Source organism: Lissotriton helveticus, chromosome 2_1 (assembly GCF_964261635.1).
Source record: "Lissotriton helveticus chromosome 2_1, aLisHel1.1, whole genome shotgun sequence".
NCBI classification, from domain to species: domain Eukaryota; kingdom Metazoa; phylum Chordata; class Amphibia; order Caudata; family Salamandridae; genus Lissotriton; species Lissotriton helveticus.
Genome location: NC_136059.1, coordinates 1,366,012,382 through 1,366,036,833, shown reverse-complemented (window position 1 = coordinate 1,366,036,833; position 24,452 = coordinate 1,366,012,382). Strand labels below are relative to the sequence as shown.

The window sequence follows — 24,452 nt, the reverse complement described above, 5'->3', positions numbered from 1 at the left end:
GCTATTACTTTGTAGTCGTCAAGATAAATACAAATTTCATGTTTGCCTATATTTTACAAAGAGAACGGACCCAGGAAACTCCGTCAAAAGCCGTAAAATACATCACCAAAAAAAGATGTACATTAAAACATTAGCTTTACTTAAAATACTGTTGGCCAGGCCCCTTACCCCTATGCGTCTTAGTGGCACTGCGCCTGCTGCACCACTAATGCATACATGTAAATCGTCAGTGTGAACTATGCTCATGCTGTTAATAGGATCTCAGCTAATATTACAAGGAACAATTTAATAACCGCCCCAGCAATGGATGAGTGACTGAGGGAATTCAAGAATAAATCAGTGGTTTGATGCATAAGTGCCAAAAGGAGTGACAGAGTGCATGTATGCGGAGTACAACAGTGACTGAAGAGGCATTTTAAGATACGAGCCAGACTTTTGTAATTTGCAATGCTTGCTGTTCTTTGTATACTGCAAAGCATTATGCCACCTAGGTTTGTGACAGTAGTGTAGAAGAGCCCAGAGAAAGTCTGACAATTGCCATGTTGGTGCTTATCCATTGTAAATGCAGATTTACAGAGGTATGGTGCGGAGTGTGTGAGCGGCCTAGCAGACATGACACGGAGTGGTCAAGAATAAACAAGCACTGGCGTTGCCAATAGGTCTCGCAGTAGGAAAGTTGGAGCTTTTGTAAATGACAAAGCCCTTTATGTTTTTAAAATGAAAACAAAAATAAAAGGCATGGTTATTTGCAATTGTAATAGCTCCAACTTTCCTACTGCGAGACCTATTGGCAACGCCAGTGCTTGTTTGTATTGTAATTTGATTGGTTCAGATGCTCCGTCCATCACCACCCCCTTTTGTACCGCTTAGCGAAATACATAGCAAAACACACAAGATGATGGACGGAATGTTGCACAATGGCAAAACATTCACCCCCCAGTCACAGATCTGGGTTTAATCCATCATTCTTTTGCTCACCATGCCACCCCAGTTCAGACATGGCCATATGCAAATCAGTCTTGACCCTGTGCCTCATGGGAACAGTCTAGCCCGAACAGCACCCTCCATGCCAGGTGTCGGCCTCAAGCACAGCCCCATCGTGATGCACTGGGACATCAGCAGAAAGCATCTGACACCGTACAAAACCCATACAGCCTGATTCATGTAGCCAAAAGCGCTCGCAAAAGGGCCAGAATCTGAGAATCTGGCCCTTTGCGAGTGCGATTTTTGCATTTGGTATTCACAATCCCAAATGCAAAAATCGCTATGTAAGAATTCGCATATTTGCGAGGAATGGCATTTAAGGAATCTCTAATAGAGATTCCTCAAATGCTATTCATGACACAAAAAAAAATTGCGATTTTGCACTTTTGGGCCGCTATTTACCGAGAGGTCAGACCTCTCGGTAAATAGCAAAAACTCAGAAAAATGCTTTTAAAAGCATTTTTCTAAGTTGCATGTTGCACACACACATGTCCTTTGGACATGTGTGTGCGCAACACCTGTTCAAATGTGCATTTTAGGGGTGCTACAGGGTGTCCTTTGGACACCCCTGGCACCCTTAAAATCGCTATCTGATTTGCGAGTAGCAAATTGCTACTCGCAAATGAGGGATACTCCCCATTCATTCCTATGGGCCTTTTGGCCCATAGGAATGAATGGGGAGTTATACCTTTTTTTGCGAGTAGCAATTTTCTACTCGCAAATAGAGATCATGTAGGAATCGCTATTTATTTAGCAATTCCTACATGAATGCCGTTTTGCGTGTCCTCAATAGCGAGTCGCTATGATTCGCTATTAGGGCCACGCAAAACGGCCCGTACATGAATCAGGCTGATAGTCTCATAAGAGCCGGGGTTTCCATAAGAATATTACGTTGTGAAATGTGCCTCAGTTGGGAGCACCTCTTACCTGGCGTGCTTGAAGTTACAGACACACACTGACAAGGGAGAGGGCTGCTTGTCCACAGTGTCTTTGGGGAGGAATATTCCAGGATAGGGGTCAATAAAAGTGGGTTTAATTTTAACGTGGGGCTCTAGAGATTAATGCTCCCATTACATACAGTTGTCCTTCATTACATTGCAACGCATTCTTCATAGTGGGCATATAACGTGCAATTCGTCCCCAACACTTTTACCACAGAGACACTTTACAAGTGATTGGTGTTCACTGCATAGCTTTTATTATTTATCAAATAACACCATCTTTATTTGTTGATAAACCTTCAACATTTTGACCAACTTTTATTAACCAAACCAACACACATTTATGAATATAGATTGGCGCAGTATACATTTGTGCCACAGGTAAGTTACCATGTATATACAATACAACATCACTTGATCCACTCTTGAGGCGTGTTGTACCAGCAGGACACAACCCAACCCCTTTTTCCACTAATTCCATTTGAGGTAACTATCCGTCGTCTACCGTTTAGACGCGGCCAATAGAGCACTGCTTAGCACCTTTCGGGCACAACCGCTCTCCCCATCTTGCTTCCTCCAAGCACCGGCTACTAGGGTAGGGCCGGAGAGTCCAGGACCACCAGCAGGACGGCCTCCTCTCCCGCCAGCCCAGAGCCCGACTGCCTCCTTGTATCAGGGTCAGCCAGTTTCCGCCAAAAAGAAGTCCCCGCAGTTTTTTTCTTGCCCGGGACCCCGCCAATTCTGCCTTTAAACTTAGGGATGGGTGGGTGGGTAAACTGCTCCAGCTGCGACCCTCTGGCAACCCCCACAGGCGAGAGGACAAAGAGGGCTACTCTCTCGAGTCCAGGACTTTTATCAGCTTCGGGGAGGGATCGCCAGCGCACCTCCCTATCTTCTCCCATTTCTTCGCGACCCTCCCCTTACCTAATCTGCAGGAAACAAAACTGCTCTCTCTTGCCCGAAATCCCACTAAAGGCACCCCGCCCCTAGGCGCGGGGGTGCCTCTCATTGAACCAGTTATTTTCTGTGAGGGGGAGACCCACCCCCAGAGAGGCCTGCAAGCCCAAACAGGAAGATCAGCCCTCACACACGCGTCCTCTATGTACCAAGCAAGAAAGAGCCGTGCCCACCAATGCAGGGGTGGCAGGGTGATAGCAGGATGAGGATGAGTGAAGATTACCCGTAAGTATTCAGAGTATTACCACCACTCCTTACCTATGCGGGAATAGAAGGCAAAGCTGTGGGCAAGGAAGACCAGGTGCAGACCCACAGCAGTAACGCTACACACATGAAACTTGGATTGCAAGGACTGCATTGCACCTCAGCAGAACTAAGCACAGCTGTGGAAAAGCAGCCCCAGAAGAGAACTTGAAGTTTATAATGATTGACAAAGTTATCAGGCAGTGCCTGTATCACAGCATGGCACATATCCAGGAGACAAACCCCACAAGGCCCAGCACAGGACCCCCCCCCCCCCCCACACTGGTGCAGCAGCCCTGAATGGCCAGACAGACCATAAGTCAAAGACATAGTTTACACAGCACTGGAACCATAGAGATAGCAGAATCTCCTACCAACCTCGAGTGGGGCACTCACTGCTCCCGCCCAACAGCCAGAAGGGCAAAGTTGCAAAAAGGGGAACCTCATTACCCCATTCGGGGAGGAACTAAGCCCACACATCAGGAGTCCATTTTCAGCCGACCTGCAGCCCCTTCCTATAGAATTAGAAGACTCTGACTATACCCCTCCATGGGAACGAGCTGGCGAGAGAGAGGAAGGACGAAGCTGGCAACCAGAGGTGAAACATGTGGGGTAAGCCGGCTGCCTGCGTTGGTGGGAAATAAAGCACCTGGACCTTTACTGGAAGGGTAAAGCAGAGGCTTTCCCCACAGGAAGACTGAAGCCAGGGCCAAACAATATCCCAGGGAAGAGATCTGTATGGCAGATTCTTCAAGCCTGCCGCAGGCTAGGCGTGATGGAAACTGCATGTCAGGGCCCAGTCTAAAGAAAGCAAGAGACAGCAAAAACAGGGAGAAAACCGCCCTACCAGCTCCCATGTGCTGAAGAGACAGGAAAACATAGGGAGTTTGTAGGAGGGGTGGTTGTCTCATAAATCGCAAAAAGGGGAGGAGATAAAGGTTTTTGTCTTTGAAGGGCCTGCCTGTGGGGGTGAGTCACCCCTCATCAGGCCCGGTTCTAGCGGGTGGGCCGGGTGGGCCCGGCCCACCCAAAGATGAGCCTGGCCCACCCAAACAGGAGCCTTGGCCCTCGCAGTGAGGGCTTGAAGGCAGGCGCAACGCGCAGGTCGTGTGTGTCAGCCCGGGGAGACAGCTTCCCGGGGCGCACACACACACACAGACAGTTTAAGATTACCGCAGCCACACCAAAGTACTTAACAGGTCTTTAAAAGACCATTAACATGTTAATTAGGCTTTGTTTACTTTTTTCACCCCTTCATCTCTGCATGGTGAAAGGGGACAAATCCTTTCTTTGACAACGGTAACCTTTGGTAACCTTTGCCTACTGTCCTGTGCGTTGATATTTCTTTTTCTATGCAGCGCAGCGGAAAGTGGTCTGTTTATTCCTAGTCACCCCCTGACCCCTGCAGCTGCTTATCACATAAGGCTGTGACACAAAATATGACTAATGGAGTAGGTAAGAGAATGTGTTACAGAAAAAAATTCTTTTTAAAATCTGCACAGGCCCAGCAGGACGCATACTTCGTATGTGCTTCATTTAGACAGTTTTTATCATTTCATCATAGCCGATGCTGGTCAACAATAAAACAATAAAAAATGGCAATATCCATATAAAGTTGGTGATTAATGATCCTGCTTTAGAGCAATCGTTTGTCTGTTAGTATTTTTTAGATGCAGACGCACTGTATTTTACGTGGATAGCTCAGTGGGTTACTGCCTTTGTCACAGAGATCCTTGTGTTACTTCAGAAGTTACAATCCTAACAAAAGGCAGTGAACAACGAACTGCCACCAAAGAGCTGCAAACAAACATGAATGGTATAATTAGAACTTCGCTTTTTTTGTTTTGTGATATAGTTAGAACTTCCCTAGTCTTTTCATTATTCTAATGTTGCTAAAATTAGTATGTTTGGGCAGATATACATTTTTATCAGTAAAGCTGACCCCCATGGAATACTCTTTAAATCCTAAGGTTGTGTTTCCCCAGACCAAACCCTCTTAAAATATACTACCCACTAGAATGGATGACCTATGATTCCTACACCTTGTAATCCTCATTGGCTTATGTGACATTCCCTGTAGACTGATTTACATACTTGCATGATTCATTGTCTCTGTAAGTGTGTGCGTGGTGTAAAGTACTGACACACACTACATTGATATGAGCAGCGTTATACAACAAATTAAATGCATATGAGAGAGGGGATACGTAAACATGAGGGGCGCTGGTGGAGGGTGCCAGTGAGGGAATCCGAGGAGGAGGTAGTGGGAGGGGCTATGGAGCGATGAGGGGCACTGTTGGAGGATGACAGTGAGGGAATCCGAGGAAGAGGTCATGGGGTGGAGGGGGAAGCTAGGGAGAGATGAGGGGCACTGGTAGAGGGTGGTAGTGAGGGAGTCTAAGGAGGAGGTCATGAGGGGGATGGGCTACAGAGAGATGAGGGGCACTGGTGGAGGGTGGCAGTGAGGGAATCCGAAGAGGAGGTCATGGGGTGGAGGAAACTAGGGAGAGATGAGGGGCACCGGTGGATGGTGGTATTGAGGGAGTCTGATGAGGAGGTCATGAGGGGGAGGGGCTACAGAGAGACGAGGGGCACTGGGGGAGGGTGGCAGTGAGGGAATCCGAGGAGGAGGTCATAAAGGTGAGGGGCTATGGGGAGATGAGGGGCACTTGTGGCGTGTGGCAGTGAGGGAATCCGAGGAAGAGGTCAATAGGGGGGCATGGACGGATGAGGTACACTGTTGGAAGGTGGTAGTAAAGGTATTTATGGAGAAAGAGGTTTTTGGTGCAGCGCCAAAAAAGACTTTTGCATCAGCGCTGAAGCCGGCCCTGTCATGGCCTTTCTGTTTTTGTTTATTTAATTAGCAGTCGGGCCATAAGGGCCACTGTGGAACATACTTTAAAGTGCGTGCTAATTATATTTATTGCTCTATTCAATGTTTTAAGTATGAAGGTGATTTTACTAATGTTTTTACCGGGAGATGGTGCCTGACATGGGGCGGGGCCCAAGGTCATCTTTGAGATAAGGTGCACTGGAGAGGAATAGTGGCTAATCAAGCTTGTAAGGGAGTGCGTTGAAGAGTCCGTGGTCAGGTGGAGGTAGTAATGAAGAGGGATTCTCCCTGAAGGCTCACACAGAGGGAGCCAGAGAAGTGTCACTTGCCTGATACTCCCACCTCAGAAACCTCCTCTTCCCATCAAAGGAACATTACATAGAAAAAACACTTTTTGTGAGTGATAACATTAAAAAGAGATTTGGAAAAGAGTGAGTTTCACTGGGCCTTGTAAGACTAAGAAGAGGTAAAGGAGGGCCCTGAAGCAGGCCTGCCCAGACATATATGCGACAAATCGAGTCCGCAGTGGCCCACCCAAATGCGTCCTTGGCCCACCCAATTAAAAATTCCTGGAGCCGGGCCTGCCCCTCATAGATAAGGACTGGGACGAGGAAGTTGGCTGAAGTAGCAATGACCCTATTCCTTCCTTCCAACTTAGACCACAGCAAGTTTGTATGTGCTCCACCGGGCAGCAACAGCAGAAACAGTAACTGAGCAAAGGTGCAGGAGAGGCTATAGCCCATGACGAATCCAGTTTCTTTGGAGAAGGGGGGGTCCTTTGCTCTGGTGTGTGGCAACTTCCAAAATTGGTTCTAGCACCCTGAGCAAAGTTCCTGGAAAGGGTAAAGGCCACATATATGGGATGGCAAGTTACTCCTCGTCACTGTACACTGCCCCAGTGAATGTGATAGGTTCCAGTGAGTGGGTGGTCTTTGTGCCTGAGTTTAAGTGCCACACAGGTAGACACTGCCACTTTGTAGGGGATGGTGATGGACTCACCCCTAGAATTGTGGCTCAGTTGGTGCTAATTGGAGTCAGTGATTAACACATACACGCTGTGCCCGACATTAGGAACTTCACTGGATCAACAGAGGAAACATCACAAACCCCTATAACCTTGGAGAGCATGACTGAGGAGACTGGCCACTGGAAACATCCTTTACAACGCAACTTTTACCCCGCACTCCCATTACGACGCAACTATTACAACTCAAGTCATTACAACGACTTGCGCTGGAGGGCGCTCTAGGATAGAGAATTGTTTAATTACTATCCAACACCTTCCCTACTATCCACGGGGACTGGAGTTGGAATAGTAAATTAAACTATTCCACTATCCAGCGCCCCCCAACGCAAGTCGTTGTAACGACTTGCGTTGTAAAAGTTGCGTCGTAATGCATTCGGAGTGAAAGCATGCGTTGTAATGTCATACATCCCTGGCCACGTACAATTGGCCAATTGAGTAACCAGGAGTATTTTCTCTGGTGGGAATGACAGGAGAGCCTGGAGAAAGGGTCTGTAAGATACTCCCCATAAACTGCCTGATTGGAATTGATTAGGTGGATGGGATGAGTGGCGTGCCACCATGGCCACCAGGAGCCAACTAAGAGACTTCTTTGAGAATATCAATAGTACTCTAATCCATGAATCCTGGGTGCTCGGCCTCACAGCCTCTGCTCCCAAAACGAACAAAGCTCGTAACTAAGGTGGGTCTGTGAATGGGAACTGTTGACCGCCTTAGCCTTACTCAGTTGAGCCAGAAGTAGCAGAATGCCTAGATCCGCTAGAAAAGTGGGGCACAGGTCCATTAAACCCTACAAACAGGAGTTATTTCAGAAGGCCGCAAGGAAGGAGCAAACAGTGGCTCAGCTATGCACTGACTCCGCGAAACAGCAGTCTGAAACTGTCTTGCACAGTGATAACCCCGCAGGTACAGATAGGGCTAGGAGGGAAGGCTCTTTTCCTGTGAGCTGTCCACTGTCCAAGGGATTCCTGGTTGGGTCTCAGATTGAACAGAAATTAGATAAGAAGTTTGGCACACAAAATATACCTGTTTAGCCACTCACAATAGTTTCATGTGGATCTCAATCAGACATGTCCTGGAGGCAAACTGCTGGACATACCAACCATGTTAACTGACTAAGCTCCCAGGAGAGAAGCCAATGATTCACTTTGTTCCACTTCCAGTGGTACAGGTACCCTTTTAAAAGTTAAAAATCAACACTGTTTACCTCCTAGATCACCCTAGCAATAGCGGCACCTGACTCCTGCCATTGAGAGTAACCTGTGACTGTTATAACTTCTGTCCTAAACATGAGAGAATGCCTTGTATTTGGCTGTTCATTACTCAAAGGCAGACCAACAGTACGAGAAGGTGTGGAATGATGGCTATGTCTGGAATCCCCCCCACGAGCCAAAGGCAGGAGGTGTTCATGCTGGTCCCATGAAGAAGAACAAGCCCTCCATTATTCCAGTTTTCAAACGAAACGTTTGAGAGACAATCTGTCCTGTGGGCAGTTCTAAAGGATACGGCATAGTTGTTCATGCAAGGATGATTATTTCTTCCATGCTAACAATTTACTTCATAAATTGGGTGTGCGAGGATATCCCCGGAAACTGCTGGAAAACTCCTTGAAACGAGCATGGTTTACTCCTCGTGAAACTCTTTTAGAAAAAAACAAGAAAAAACATGCTTAGAACGTCTAGTCTGTATCTCAACTTACTGTTTGCGTACAAATCAGTTAAAAAAAAGAATCCTTCAGAATTGGCATCTTTTCTCGACTATGGATTCCTCCTTTGAGCGTCCTCTCTTTGACCTCACGAAAGACCAATGCATTGGAAGGCAGGTAGCCGGAGCCGACACTCCTCAACCCTCACAGAAAACTGATCTCAGGGGCGGCCTTAGGCATGTGCAAGCTGTGCACCTGCACAGGGCCACCAAACCCCAGGGGCCGCTGCGCCAATATATATCCTTAATATAATAATCCTCTGAGGATGGATACATATTTGCGTGGCGGCCCCTGGCAGGAATTTGGCGGCCTCCGGCTCTGTTCCACTTCTAAACCCCCTGACCCCTAACCCCCCCGTCATCTTCACTGGCCTCCGTGCCTGCGTTCCTCCTGGTTCATGATTGGCTTCTTTTTTTCCCTACCCACTTCTGGCCCGCAGGTACCTTCCTGAGCTCCAGGGGGCACCGCCGCACCCGGACCCCTCTTCAGGGGCTCCCTACCTAAGCTCCCTGCCCAGGGCCCCCATGAGCCTAAAGCCGCCCCTGCTGATCTGAAACAGATTTGGAAACTTCTACCATTGGAGGGTCATTATAAATGTGGCACCTGTGTTGCATGCCCCCAAACCGGTGCACAGACATAATATCGACTGGAAAGAATATCGAGTTGTAAATATCGTTTGGAGAAAATATCGACTAGACAGAATATCGACAGTCAAAATATCGTTTTTAAGGTAAGTGAAGTAATATCGACTGTAAATAATATAGACAGTGAAAATATCCAAGTATATAATCTAGATAGTAAAAAATATAGTTTTTTAAATAATATTTAATTATTTATAGTGTTTTATGTTATATTATATGTGAAAAGTGTCATTATTTTTAATTAATATTTTTTTTTAATTATTGTGTAATTTTATTCTGTAGCGGGTTGTGGGTTTATAGGGGAATAGGGTGGGAAGTAATTTAATTATAATAAATTAAATATGTAAATTTATTAATTGGTAGTAATAATTAATTAATTGGTAATTAAATAATGTTAATTATTTACAATTAAATTGGTAATTAATTTAATTTAATTGATTAATTGCTAATTATGTAAATTAAAATAATGTATTTTCTGTAGCGGGTTGTGGGTTTATAGGGGAATAGGGTGGGAAGTAATTTAATTATAATTAATTAAATATGTAAATTTAATAATTGGTAGTAATATTTAAATAATTGTAAATTAAAAAATATTTTTTAATTAATTAAAATGTAATTGGTAATTACTTTAATTTAATTGATTAATTGCTAATTATGTTAAATTAAAGGGGTATTTTTAGGGTTCAGGGTCAGTTTTCAGTTTTTGGTCAAAGGGGTATTTTTAGGGTTCAGGGTCAGTTTTCAGTTTTTGGGTAAAGGGGTATTTTTAGGGTTCAGGGTCAGTTTTCAGTTTTTGGGTAAAGGGGTATTTTTAGGGTTCAGGGTCAGTTTTCAGTTTTTGGGCAAAGGGGTATTTTTAGGGTTCAGGGTCAGTTTTCAGTTTTTGGGCAAAGGGGTATTTTTAGGGTTCAGGGTCAGTTTTCAGTTTTTGGGCAAAGGGGTATTTTTAGGGTTCAGGGTCAGTTTTCAGTTTTTGGGCAAAGGGGTATTTTTAGGGTTCAGGGTCAGTTTTCAGTTTTTGGGTAAAGGGGTATTTTTAGGGTTCAGGGTCAGTTTTCAGTTTTTGGGCAAAGGGGTATTTTTAGGGTTCAGGGTCAGTTTTCAGTTTTTGGGTAAAGGGGTATTTTTAGGGTTCAGGGTCAGTTTTCAGTTTTTGGGTAAAGGGGTATTTTTAGGGTTCAGGGTCAGTTTTGGGTTTTTGGGGTACATATACAATATTGCCTATTATTTAATTAAATTTTGTTACTATATATATATGTTTTAAGAAATATGATGAAATTTTTTTTATTTTTTTACTTTCATTAATTATTTAATTATTAAAAGTTATTTTAAGTATTGTTAATTATATTTTAGTAATTAATTTTTTATATTAATGTAATTAAACATTGTTTTTAGTAAAGTCGATATTTTTTACAACGATATTTTTGTAAACGATATTTTGTACTCGATATTTTTGTACTTACCTGTTTGTAGATTGGAACTCGATATTTTGACTGTCGATATTTTCTCAACGATATTTTGGGTAGTCGATATTCTGTCAGTCGATATTCTGTCAGTGATCCCCCCAAACCATTGAGGTAACTCATTTTGAATACAAGGTGGCAACATATTTCATTTTCTAATTGCAAAACAATAAATGTGTTGTATTTCGTTATCGGCATGTGCCATCAATTGTATATACAGGAAAGATCAACCAGGAAATTCGCCAAAGAATCATACAGCATAAATCGTGCATATGAGAAAAAGTATATTCTGCACCACTTGTGAGCCATTTTATTGAAAAACATCACTCTGAAGACGACTTCAATTGGACGATTTTGGCATCTATAAAACCAGACCCAAGGGGAGGTGACCTTGAGCGCAGACAGTCCAAAAAAAGCTTATCTAATACTTCGTTTTGACACAGTGAGGAACCGGTTCAATGAAATGATTGAACTCCAAAAACTGTTGCTACTGCATCTCTTTAAAGAACTTTGATATGTGGTTTTGTACTCCAGGATGATTGTTGCCAATCTAATGATCGCCTTAAGAAAAGTGAAAAACAGGAACCACAACTCCCAGGATGCATGCGGTTGACTCTCTTCTGTATTGCATGAGGGCGATGGAAAAATGTTAACCAATTAGGGAAGCTTTTATTCGGATGTAATTTTTTTTTTTTTTTTAAATAAAACCGCGAGCAACTGTGGAGCTGAAACCTCCGGCTTTCATATGGCTGCACTGTAAAAGCAGGAAGGACTGGTTCTAAGGACGACGTGCCGACGATAAAGTAAGTTGTGGTAATACGATTCAGCCGACCCACATATATGTTGCTTCGACGTTTTCATACTTCGGATTCATTCAAGCACCTGAACGGAAAAAAAATATCACAAACGCTATGAAGTTTTGCTTCAACATGTTTTGTGCTCTACCCTGTTCCCTGCAAATATAAACAATCACTTACTCACTTTCAAGATTTATCGGTCATTGAAACCTACCAATTAAATTGTTTTCAAGCCGAAGGGGGAAGTGAAAGATTCAATTTGAATACAAATCCCGCGACTATTTAATAACAACATGGGTTAATGACATCAGAAGTGTATACATTTTGCTGCGATAAACCTCTATGTTCAGCTATTTCACCCTGCCTTTTGATTTATTGTAGGCTTTTTAATCACATAAGAGAAGTCTGGCCTTCAGAGTCACGATTCCTACTAAAAATTAAGGCCTAACATCATTAAGTAAATCCGATAATTAGGATGGTTTAAGCAATTTTATTTAAAAAATGATGCATCCAGCATTATAAGTGTTTTTTCCTTTTCTCCTTTAATTCAGTGACCGATGTCCTAAAGAGAACCCCCGAATAATTTAGGGTTTGAAATGCATGAAAGTGGTGTAGCCAAACCCCTGGTGCTTCGTATCGCGATTAGTGGGCCCATGCCAATTCAGCAAAATATAGGGGCCCTTTTGGTGTGAAAAATGTGAGAACTTTATTTGTTCTGTTTGTTCCTGCTGGTAATTTTCGTGTTTTTGTTTTGGAATTTGTCAATTACTATTTTGTGTAAAAATTGTTCTAAAATGTATGTCATGTATTTTGTGTTTTGATTTGTTTGGCAGGCCACTTTGACAATGATTGAGTTAAGTATTCTAATCCATACTAGTGAGGAATAAAAGAAATGAGATTTGATCACATTGATTACGAGTCGTGATCAGGTATTTAAAAAGTTCATATTAAGTTGTCAGTACTGGCGTTCGTCTATAGTGACAGAGCCTTGTTGACACTAAATACCCCCATCCCCGTCCACACTGAGGATGGCCGTACACACCGGCATGATTTCAGCTCATATTGAAGCCCCTGTTTAAGCGCAATAGCCCGGAATGCAGTGGGTGCACGAATAATTGTTAAACGAAATCTTTGATACTAAGTGAGGATCACTGTTAAGTTTGTATCACGCTTGATAGTAACAAAATGAACATTTATGAACTCAAAGAGAATTGAGTAGTGTCATGTATTTCTATAGGTTCTGATTCGATCCCCCTATTCCTGACCCTACTCTGGTTAAACTTACTAGCTAGTTAACTAACAGTCAGCCCATGAGGCAAGAAATCCCCCATGATGCAGATACCGTTATCTGACGCAGTCACACTACGGCACAGGAACGTGTTATCTGATTAGGTCATAACGCTTGAGATCTAATTAGACAAGCGATATTCCTCCAGCCCCTGATAAGGCATACGACGTTCTCATAACAAATCAAACCTATGACAACCTGGATAATCCGTGCGGCCATTGTTTTGATTTCACAGAGAACTTTAGTAAAGAATGTGCTAACGAGCAAGTCGTATGACATCTTTATTGACGTACCTATGTCCATCCTTACGTCAATCTCGGCACCTTTAAGGTATAAATATTGCCGACCTTGCCCTATGCAAACACACGCGTGGTGACAAGACGGAGCAGCCATACTTGCCGAAGCCGAGAGCAGAAGCAGACCCCGCAGGCAGCAGCCCCGCCTTCCTGACGCGCTGAGAGACGCGCTGCTATCTCAAGCCGAGAGACCCAGCACCGGCGCTTCTGGGCAGCCCTCGCAGGCAGCCTGGAATATCGAGAGCAGAGAAAGAGATACCATTCCTCATTCATCCTAAATTCCAGGTACAGAACTGAATAACCCCTCCTAGAGAATTCTTTAGTTATTCACTTGGCAAAAACAAACTTAAACTAAACTGTAACTTTCTATTCCCGCCCACGCATTAGACTTAGGTCAGGTACACGGGGTAGGCGTATTTAGAAACACCAGTTGAGTACGTTTAGTCAAATGTATATGTGTATGTAAATATATTTTAATCATTTTAAACATCATATGGCTCAGAAACCATATCAATGTTTTTACAGTATTATTTTATACTATTGCTTCTAATGTATGCACTTTACTTAACTATAAGTATCGCAATAATATCGATCCATTTCTCTTGTACGAGAAAAGAGACTGATCAATAAATAACATCTTTTATTGAACACGCCCGTCTCTTCCTTTTCTCTACATTCTGATGAGACTAAGAATGCACGTACTGACTGAGTAAAATAATTGCCTTGTGCTCACACGACTCTCGAGATTGACTCTTGATTAGGGGAGAGCAAAGTTGTCATGTTCTATGGTTGTCAGAAACTAAATCCCTTCTTGTCTAATCAGGGGAGTTCATCCTTCCTTGAACATTCGAGAAAGTTTCTAGCGAACTCTGAGCTTAGCTGGCAAACCCAAAAATTAAGTCTAGTTTCGACAGTAGTAGACCTAGTTAACGTCTGGCCTAGGCCTTTACTGCTGTAGGTACTATTCCAATGCGCAGAGCCTATTGGGAAAATAGGAGCTACACTACATGGCGCCCAACGTGTTTGGAAAGGGCGATAAAACTAACGTAAGACATTTAGAGTAACTCAGTCGTGCTTTCTCACTCAGACCCCTTTTCCCAAATACTCCAAAGACGTCTGGAGTGGGTGAAAGGTTATATCCTCCAAAACCTCGCAGGAGGGAACTCCTATGTATGGTTCTTGGTCTAATCAACGTTGAAGGATACACCGTTCCAAAATATTGTGCATCTAATCTCTGTTTCCATAAAGAAACCTGATCTGCAAATAAAAATAATACCATCCTGTCAGTAAAATGGGAGACAGTGATGGAGAAAGAGAGGCAGTTAGATTAGCAACTGAACTCGCAGATGCTGATGCTACCATGCAAGCAGCAGACGCGGATATAATACTCATTCCGGTCATCAAAAGGAGATCTATAACCTTAAAACATATAGAAAATGGACTGACACCTAGAGGTGGCACAGTCATATTCGTAATTTAGGCACACGAATATCGGCAGACAGAGGTATACTATACATGGATACATTTTCCAGCAGCAAATGCTGTAACAAAGTACTTCCACTATTACAAAGTAGAGGAACCTCCTGAAACGTACACTCCTTTCGAGGAGGTGGAAGTACCACTCAAATTCCAAGAGCATTTGCTCTTATTTGATGGCGCCCTAAAACATAATAATCACATTACAAGGCTCGGTCCTTTAGGAAGACCAGGAGCAACGTGGCCGGTCTTAGCCGGATACACACCACATCCAGACATCGACGAGATGACTGCACCAGAGCTATTAATACAGCTAAAACAACTACTAAAAATTCACAGACAATTAGTTCAGTATGTAATGCGGACTTCAACAATTCAGCCAGCGATTAAAATTCCACAGCTGACCCCTCACCAGGGGAACACAAATAAAATCACACCACAGAACATCCAATCCTGCCTAGGTAAAGTTCCAGCTAAACGGGAACAGATACCATTCTGGTTGGCACAGAAAATCACCCAAATAGAGGCGGTGTTTCCTGACACCACCCCATTAGAAAAGCACAGGATTCTGACTATATGTCTCCCAATGGGAATCGCACCACACATTGAGGACTGTGACACTTGGGGTACGGTCTTTGCTTCAATCTACACAAAAACGCACGGTGTTCCATCCATTTCGGTAATACCAGATGTGCTAAAACAAATTCAAGATGAATACGGTCCAGAACCTGCTTTAACTCTTGGTATGAAATTACTGAAAGACTTCAAGCAGGTCTCGGCTATATTACTAGCCAACATAAAGGGTGAAGCAGCAAACGTGGCGATCCGCCAGAGGTTAAAAGAGACAGATATAGCAGACCAACCAGCTGAAATTGCCAGAATCATAGAAAAATCCTATGAAGAACTAGGCAGAGATAGTCTAGGTGGAATACCAGTAAAACCGCAACTGACTACAAGTCCAGAAAAAATATTTTTTAATAATAATTCACCAAAAAAGAACTGGGATGGAAATAAATAATCCAATCCTAAAGAAAAGAAATTCCAGTCCAGAGGAAGGTCTCCTAGGCGAAGAGAGAAATCTCCAAACCCGAGACAAAGGTCACCTCAGAGTGAACCCTCTGGGAATAGATATAACCTTAGAAATAGGGATAATATTAAAAAACCTGATAGATATCAAGACATTGATACACGTCCGTCTCAATCTTTTCAGAATTCCTCGCAGAAATCGGCAAGAAGAGGACGATCAGAAGAGCACGCCAAGTCCAAAGACAAGGAACCTGCTCAACTGAAAAAGAAATCACAATTTCCAAAAAAGAAGGTAGCCAGTATCAAGGTAGTTAACAATGCCGAGAATACTGAGGACACAACTGAAAAACGGAGAATGGGCTCAGACAATGCTAGACAGCGCAGCAGAGGTGAGCATAGCTCGCAAAGTCCTTATGAATCATCTGGAGACAGTGGACACGAATGAATACCTTCAAGTGGAAACTGCAGATACCAGAGTTAGCAAGCCCCACAAAATATACGAGATAACATTACGTATAGAGGGAGATAAGACTAGGAAAATAAGGGGACTATTTTGGGATAACCTATCCAAGGGCTATGACATCCTTCTAGCTGAAAAAGACTGGCCACCGGAGTTTGTCAGGGAGTGCCCTCATGGCGAAGAAGTAATTATGCCTGCCTTCTCGAATCAAATACCGATTCATAAAAAATACACACTTGCTAGAAAGTGGGCAGTGGCCTTAGCACCTGCTTTATATAAAAATCATGTAGGATGGGATGAGGATTCTCCTCCTCACAAAATCCAGTTAAAATCACAACCTACTGCACAAAGGCAGTACCCAATTAAGCAAGAAGCTAAAAAACAAGTAAATGAAATACTAGATCAGCTAGAATACCAGGGGGTGATTGAAACTTGCACCTCACAAATGAACAATCCTTTGTTTCCGGTCTCCAAACCAGACAATTCATATCGCCTAGTTTTGGATTACCGACACCTTAACACATGTTGCAAAACTTTTGCAGTGCAAAACTCACACAGTGCTGCACTAATGAATAACATAGTGCGCAAAAAATACAAAACAACCTTGGACATCTCCAACGGATTCTTTTGTCAAAACATAGCACCAGAGAGCAGATATTTAACAGCTTTCTCAGTAAATGGCACTCAAAAACAATTCTGTCGGTTAGCCCAGGGGTACAAGAACAGCCCGGGGGTATTCTCAGCGAGAGTAACAGAATTACTACAACTATATGATGATGAAGCATTATCTTATGTCGATGACATTTACTTAACAGATGATGACTTGGAAACTCACTTGAAAAGAGTGAACACCATAATACTTGGTTTCGCTGCAGAGGGTTACAAATTCAACTTCAAAAAGTCCAGAATTGCCCATCTGACGGTCCTATTCTTAGGATATGAGTTATCAAGTGAAGGCAAAAGCCTGGCAGACAATTTCCTAGAGAAATGTGCCGTAATCCAAGCTCCTAAAACACTAAAAAACCTACAGTCAATTCTAGGCTTCCTAAATTTCGGAAGAACTTACATTGCAAATTACGCAGAAAGGGTCAAACCCCTTTACGATCTAATTAAACCAGACTTTAAAAGATCCAGTTGGACTCAAGCACACACAGAAATTTTGAGATCCTTACAAACAGACATGCTAATTAAAACAAAATTAGAAACCCGTGATAATACACGCAACCTTGTGATCCGAGTCATCCCAGGGAGATGCGGATTCACATACCTAACCTCTAATGAGGGAGATAAGGTACCAATTGCATTTAAATCGCACTTGTACACTAAGGCTGAAATGAAATTTAGCCCAACGGAAAAAATTCTTACAGCAACACAGACAGCTATAGCAAAAGAACGAGCCCTGGCACAAGGTAAACGAATAATAATCGTGACACCAATACCAGCCTTAGAGGCGGTAACAAAGGCAAGCATTCCTAATGCGAAAGCACTCCATCCGAGATGGATACAATGGGCTAACTCTCTTGCTGCAACAGACGTGGTGTACGAATTTGATCCTTACTTAAAAACACAAGAATTTCTACAATATGAATTCGAATGTCCTCTGCCAACCGAAATTCTGCCTCTAGACCAATACGGCTGTATAATATATACAGACGGTTCAGCACAACCCGCAGTAGGGGGTAAACAAGCTTACAGTGCTGCGTGCGCGATTGTTAAAGGTCGTTGGCACGAAGGGAAATTTAAACCAACCCTAACTAAGACCCAATCTCTAGGAGATTGCACAGCTCAGCGAGCTGAATTACTAGCATTCAAGATGGCGCTTGAAAATACCGATCGAGAATTCCCCACACTCATAGTGTGCGATTCGTATTATTGCGTTCAATCTTATAATGAATACTTGCAGATCTGGCTTCAAAATGGTTTCAAGGATGCGAAAGGAGGCACAATCAAGCATAAAATGCTATGGGAACAAGTAGCTCTTTTACAAAAAGAACTACCAAAGACTCACGTGATACATACACTGAGTCATCAACGTGATGGCGTTCACGTTGCAGGGAATTCATTGGCTGATGAGGCCGCGAAGGCAGCTGTGCAAACGGCTTCCGTAGCTGCCATCACCCGGTCAAAAACAAAAATAGACAGCGAAATATTACAAGCTGTCAGCGCTTCTGAAAAGGATTCGATAGAACCACTCCCTAAAGGCTTTCCATTAAAGTACTCATACATAACAGATGAAAACAATGTTCCTTTTGCTCAAATCCCTGGAGTGGGGGATAGGGCAATTCCAAACATGGAACACAGATTAGGACTAATAATAGCGGCACACGAAGGGCTTGCTTCTACCCATGCTGGCGTCTCAGCCACAGTATCATTATTAAAACAGAGATACTGGTGGCCGCAAATGAGAAGACAAACAAGGAACTATGTTCTAGCATGTGAAATATGTCAAAAAATGAAAGTATCAACTGTGAGACGTCCAGCACAGACGCCCCTTCTAATCTCGGATAAACCATTAGCCTGTGTTTATCTAGACCACTGTGGTCCCTTACAAAGGGACGGTAACTATAAATATATCTTGGTCGCAGTGGACTCATGCACGAGATTCATATGGATGTGGCCCCAGCGAACGGCTGACGCCAGAACTGTTATAAAAGATTTGCGGGTCTTTATCGGCACATACGCAATTGGCATTCTGCATTCGGACAATGGTCCTGCTTTTAGCTCTCGGGCTTATAAGGAGGCCATGGTCAGCATGGGCGTGCAATTGCGGTACTCTTGTCCATTTCACCCTGAGGGGAACGGAATTGTTGAAAGAAAAAACCGTGACATAAAGCAATCTATAACGGCAAAGGTATTAGGTTCGGGAGCTGGGTGGGTCAAACATCTAATAAGTGTCCAACGTAGTCTAAATAACTTGCCAAGAAATTCTCTGAAGGGATTCAGTCCGTACGAATTATTATTCGGAACTAGGATGTTGATCTCTGACCTTGATAGTCAGACTTCAGTGGTAACAGAAAAAAGCTTTGATGTCAAAGACCGTTTGGCTATTTTGCAGGACTTAAACAAAACAAGAAAAGACCTGAGCAACATACAGTTGAAAGAACAGCCAACGACCACTGAAGAATCACCACCTGTCCCAGCAAGACCTGTCTGGATTCCAAAAGTCGGGGATCTAGTCAGGGAGAAGATCGCGGTAAAGAAGGAATTTGGGCCTTCTTACAGAAAAGCAGTTCCTGTATTGTCTGTCAACGGGACAAGATCAGTTGTACTACCGCCACTTGCTGGAAAAAAGGAGAACCGAGTTGTATCCATCGACCTGGTAAAACCACAACATGTGGCCGATAACCAACAGTAGGCCAAGTGGACTCCCAAAGTAGCAGAACACCAAGGTTTGCTACCAGTACAGAGGTCCTATCAAAGAGGCTCATCACATTCGAAACGCCTACAGAAGAACAACAAGGACTATGCAACAATGCAATAGAACTTAGACCTCTGAAAACCCAAATAAAGACATTTAGCAGAGACACACCAATCTATACAGAAGTACCAAGTGAAAATGCGAGAAACAAAAATCCTGAACCAATTGGAACAATTGACAGAACTGCATCCGGTTACTTCATCAACTTCGATGATTCCTCTGAAGGCTTCAGCGAACAAAAGACACAGCCATCATCAAAATCCTTTAAAGACAAAGCGAAGGAACTTTTGAAACAACTGAAAGAAACATATCTGGTTTCTCCATGGATTGAATTTTGGGTGGGTTTTGGTGCATTTATCCTCACACTTTGGCTCATCATGGTATTTACCTTGGGACGCTTCATTGAGGGAAAATATGCTAAAATGGACACAGCAAGTCAGAACATCAACTTGGTCCTCAAACCACACACATCTTCACACGTCGAGAAAAGAGAACTTTCTTCAGAACTTTCTTCAGCCAACTTCACAGCAATTCCAATATCTGGTGGGGTAGCCTGGGACAACACTGACTATGAAATTTATGGTCCGGTCGAGATCCTGAAATATCCACACCAAATCAAGATCTCCTTGAGTGACTTTGCAAAACCAAACTCATTTGCTGATGATTGGGACTTTGAAAGTATAAACAATATGATGTCTGACTTAGTAATGTCTGCTAAATTTACAAAACATGATTATTTGCAGGGTTCTACAAATTATGACAGCATGTACTGCTATAACCATTATGGTAACCATTTCTTGCATAAATCTGCACAACCTAGAAATGTTTTAAATTTTAATCAATGGGAACATTGTGCTACACCTCCAAAAGGGAGCTCTAGAACCGTGTATGGCAAATATTCATATTTTTCAGGTTTTAACATAACTAATGCTGAAACATTTTATTACAAATTGTCAAACAAGACAGGGATGAAAACCATGATAACCAACACAAAATTGATATATTCAGATTCTTTCTTTGAAAAAATGAATACTTTTGGATTTGATTATTGGGACAAACATGTTGATTTGAAAAGTGTTTGGGGTACAAAAGAATGGCAAGTACAGGGTGTAGAAGCTTTGTTTAGAGCCTGCATGATCCCAGAACAAATGATATTTTTAAATGACACCGTTCAACAAACCACCTGTCTTGGCTTAGCCAAAATCAAAGATTTAAATAACCTGTCTATTCCAAAGCCAACAATGTTTAGCAATAACTCTGAAACAGATGAAGAAATAGACATAAACCATATACTTAACCAAAACAGAACACATCCTGATTGGAAACAATGGTTGATCTGGCCCACAGATACAAATAACTGTCAAGATAGATTCCTGAATAAAACACAGGGTTTCAAAATGAACAGGCCAGACCCTAGATATCCCCAAAGACATCACCCAGGGATAATAACAACCTACAGTGTGGGCAAATTATGCCTTCAATGGCTACAAACTTCCACACTGCCTGAAATTAAGCAACACCTAACTTTACTTACTGATGGTGCTGACTTGCGTGATTTCATAATGGGACCACGCAAACAGCGTCAAAAGCGTTTCATAGCAGCCTCTGTATATGCAGCATACAATGAGGCCTGGAAGGTTACTCAAATTGAGACAGCAGAAAGAATACGGGAAATTGACCGTATTAATTTGGAAAAATCACTTTCTGTAGTGGACAATGGGTTAATGACTCTGTCCTCCAGAATTTTTTCATTGGACAGCATTGTGTCTTCAGCAATCGATATATTATCGCAAGACTTACTGTTATTACAACATGGTCAGTCACAATTGCGTTCTATTGTACAGCTTGGCTGGACGTTACAAAATCTGCGTTCAGGCTATGTGCCTTGGCGTTTAATCAACACAACGTCACTATTTCAAATCTTTAACCTTACTGATAGACAAATCGGTATGGCGCAGAAGGGTGCTGATTATACAATCTTGAGCATTGAAAAACTAGAAAGATTACCGTTGACAATGTCAGAACGACCTGTCAGTGAATGGATAATCCACGGAATCATAAATATTCCAATCTCAACCTTCAGGTTTCAATACTGCCAAAAATATATACAGGCTGGCATGTACGAGAAATTGGGAAAGGGGTACCTTAAAACAACATGGAACCTGCCCTATTCACATGCATGTGTCAGTAACAAAGGACAGAAAGTGTTTCTTAGTGGCAACAATTGTGCTATGTCACTAAGCGGCACGCTTCTGTGTAAAGGTATTAGTTTGCACGGAGCCTGTGAAGGGAATTCATACAACCTTTCATGTCACCAGCAAGGCGCACCTGCAACTGAAATAGAACCATTCTTTCAAAGACTCTATAATGGGAGTTACATTCTTATTGTAGACCGCAGATGCTGTAGTCTTATGCCCGGGACTCCTTATCTCGTCACTACGACGGCGAAGGTCAAGTGCTGTGGACGTTCTTTGTTCCCCAGCTCCTTTCCAGACAGGGAGGCGAGGGCATGGCCCAGTTTGAAAATTACTTCTATTCGAATAGACACTTTAAGCAGAATGAAAACAGTGCTTCTTCAGACGCCTACAAGGCTCACGTCATCTAAAGAAACGTATGATCTACAAGTCGTAAGGACGACTGCAGAGATACATACATTATTATCAACTAATTCCCCCGTACATTTCGCGGAAATCCTGAGCGAAATCTTAAATATTTCTGATACCACAGGGGTCTCAAAGGTATTTAAGACAGTATTTTCGATGGCATTAACACCATTCAAAGCCATACTGGGTATTTTTCCAGACTTCGTCCATTCGATTTTTGGCGGACTTCTCCTGATCCTAGGACTAATTGCAGGAATCCTATTCCTAGTCCTTATTTTTCGTTATGGCAACCCATGTCACAGATCAAACTCTCGTGACAATGGAAGATACGATCCTAGCCATTGGATACCGGGACCGGATATCAAAAATCCTGGGACTATCCCGGCTTAGAGACCTAAACACGACTTGGTTTCTATCATTTCGACCAATGTGGCAAAGGTGTGTTTTACCTGTACTAAGGTGTCTGCTATGCGGAGAAGAATGCGTGTTAGACACCTGTCTGACGCTACAATCGGATGCGCCGGTGGATGCAGATACACTGTTGGTTCCTACCAAGGTTCACGCACTGTGCTGCCCTCAAAGGCTGCCAATTCTGATGACGGCATTCCTGGAATCTTCACCACTGCGATTGAAGAGTAGTGAAGTTCAAGATGAAAGCAGCATCGAACAGGTACGACCTTCTGTCAGCAATGCAAATCAGAATGTCAATGGAGACAATCATGCGCATGAATGCATGGTTACCCCTATTTCCGACTTAGTGGAACTTTCCCATGAAGCTGTTGACAGTTTTTTCGAAAGCCTGAATGATATGATGTTCTCTCCGGAACAGAAATAGAGACTTTTGAGTAAACTCGCACACGGCGTTCCCTGAATTCGGCCTTCAACTTTAAAAATAAAGTCACATGAACAATTACAATCCAGTTCACGGACAGCAACTTTTTTCAGCAAGCCCCTAAAATATTTTTCTATATATTTTTTCCCGGGACACTGATTTTCTGCTTAAAGTAAGAGACTATTCCTAGAGAACTAAGATTTCTATTTTAGATACTTTATAGACTTTATAGACTTTAGCTGCCCGCTGGTATGTTCGCAATAGATTTTATGTGATGAAATGGTTTCGACTTTTTTTCTGTATAGCCATATTAAGAGCCATTTCATGTGTATTTCTCATATACCAACAATCAATAATGCATAACAATGCGTGTTCACTTTTGCATCTAATTCATAGCTTAAGTGCATACAATATATATGACTGCAATTTTTCAGTATATTTGAAAATTTCGAAATGCATTTATGTATTTTGGGGTGGTAAGGTATACACTATACTCTATAGTATGTTGTACTATGTTATACTATGCATAGATTAGTAGATATGACCATAGTTAGCGTGGAGTGGGTGTCGTGTATTTCTATAGGTTCTGATTCGATCCCCCTATTCCTGACCCTACTCTGGTTAAACTTACTAGCTAGTTAACTAACAGTCAGCCCATGAGGCAAGAAATCCCCCATGATGCAGATACCGTTATCTGACGCAGTCACACTACGGCACAGGAACGTGTTATCTGATTAGGTCATAACGCTTGAGATCTAATTAGACAAGCGATATTCCTCCAGCCCCTGATAAGGCATACGACGTTCTCATAACAAATCAAACCTATGACAACCTGGATAATCCGTGCGGCCATTGTTTTGATTTCACAGAGAACTTTAGTAAAGAATGTGCTAACGAGCAAGTCGTATGACATCTTTATTGACGTACCTATGTCCATCCTTACGTCAATCTCGGCACCTTTAAGGTATAAATATTGCCGACCTTGCCCTATGCAAACACACGCGTGGTGACAAGACGGAGCAGCCATACTTGCCGAAGCCGAGAGCAGAAGCAGACCCCGCAGGCAGCAGCCCCGCCTTCCTGACGCGCTGAGAGACGCGCTGCTATCTCAAGCCGAGAGACCCAGCACCGGCGCTTCTGGGCAGCCCTCGCAGGCAGCCTGGAATATCGAGAGCAGAGAAAGAGATACCATTCCTCATTCATCCTAAATTCCAGGTACAGAACTGAATAACCCCTCCTAGAGAATTCTTTAGTTATTCACTTGGCAAAAACAAACTTAAACTAAACTGTAACTTTCTATTCCCGCCCACGCATTAGACTTAGGTCAGGTACACGGGGTAGGCGTATTTAGAAACACCAGTTGAGTACGTTTAGTCAAATGTATATGTGTATGTAAATATATTTTAATCATTTTAAACATCATATGGCTCAGAAACCATATCAATGTTTTTACAGTATTATTTTA

At 42.8% G+C, this 24,452-nt stretch overlaps 1 long non-coding RNA gene across 1 annotated transcript in view; it reads left to right on the top strand.

Moving 5' to 3' along the window:
* Positions 1-11,502: 11,502 nt before the first annotated feature.
* LOC144818660 (uncharacterized) overlaps positions 11,503-24,452 on the top strand; it is a 63,516-nt gene continuing 50,566 nt past the window's right edge. The window contains exon 1 of the long non-coding RNA XR_013607148.1: positions 11,503-11,594. This is a non-coding gene — a long non-coding RNA (uncharacterized LOC144818660). The remainder of the gene's footprint in view (positions 11,595-24,452) is intronic.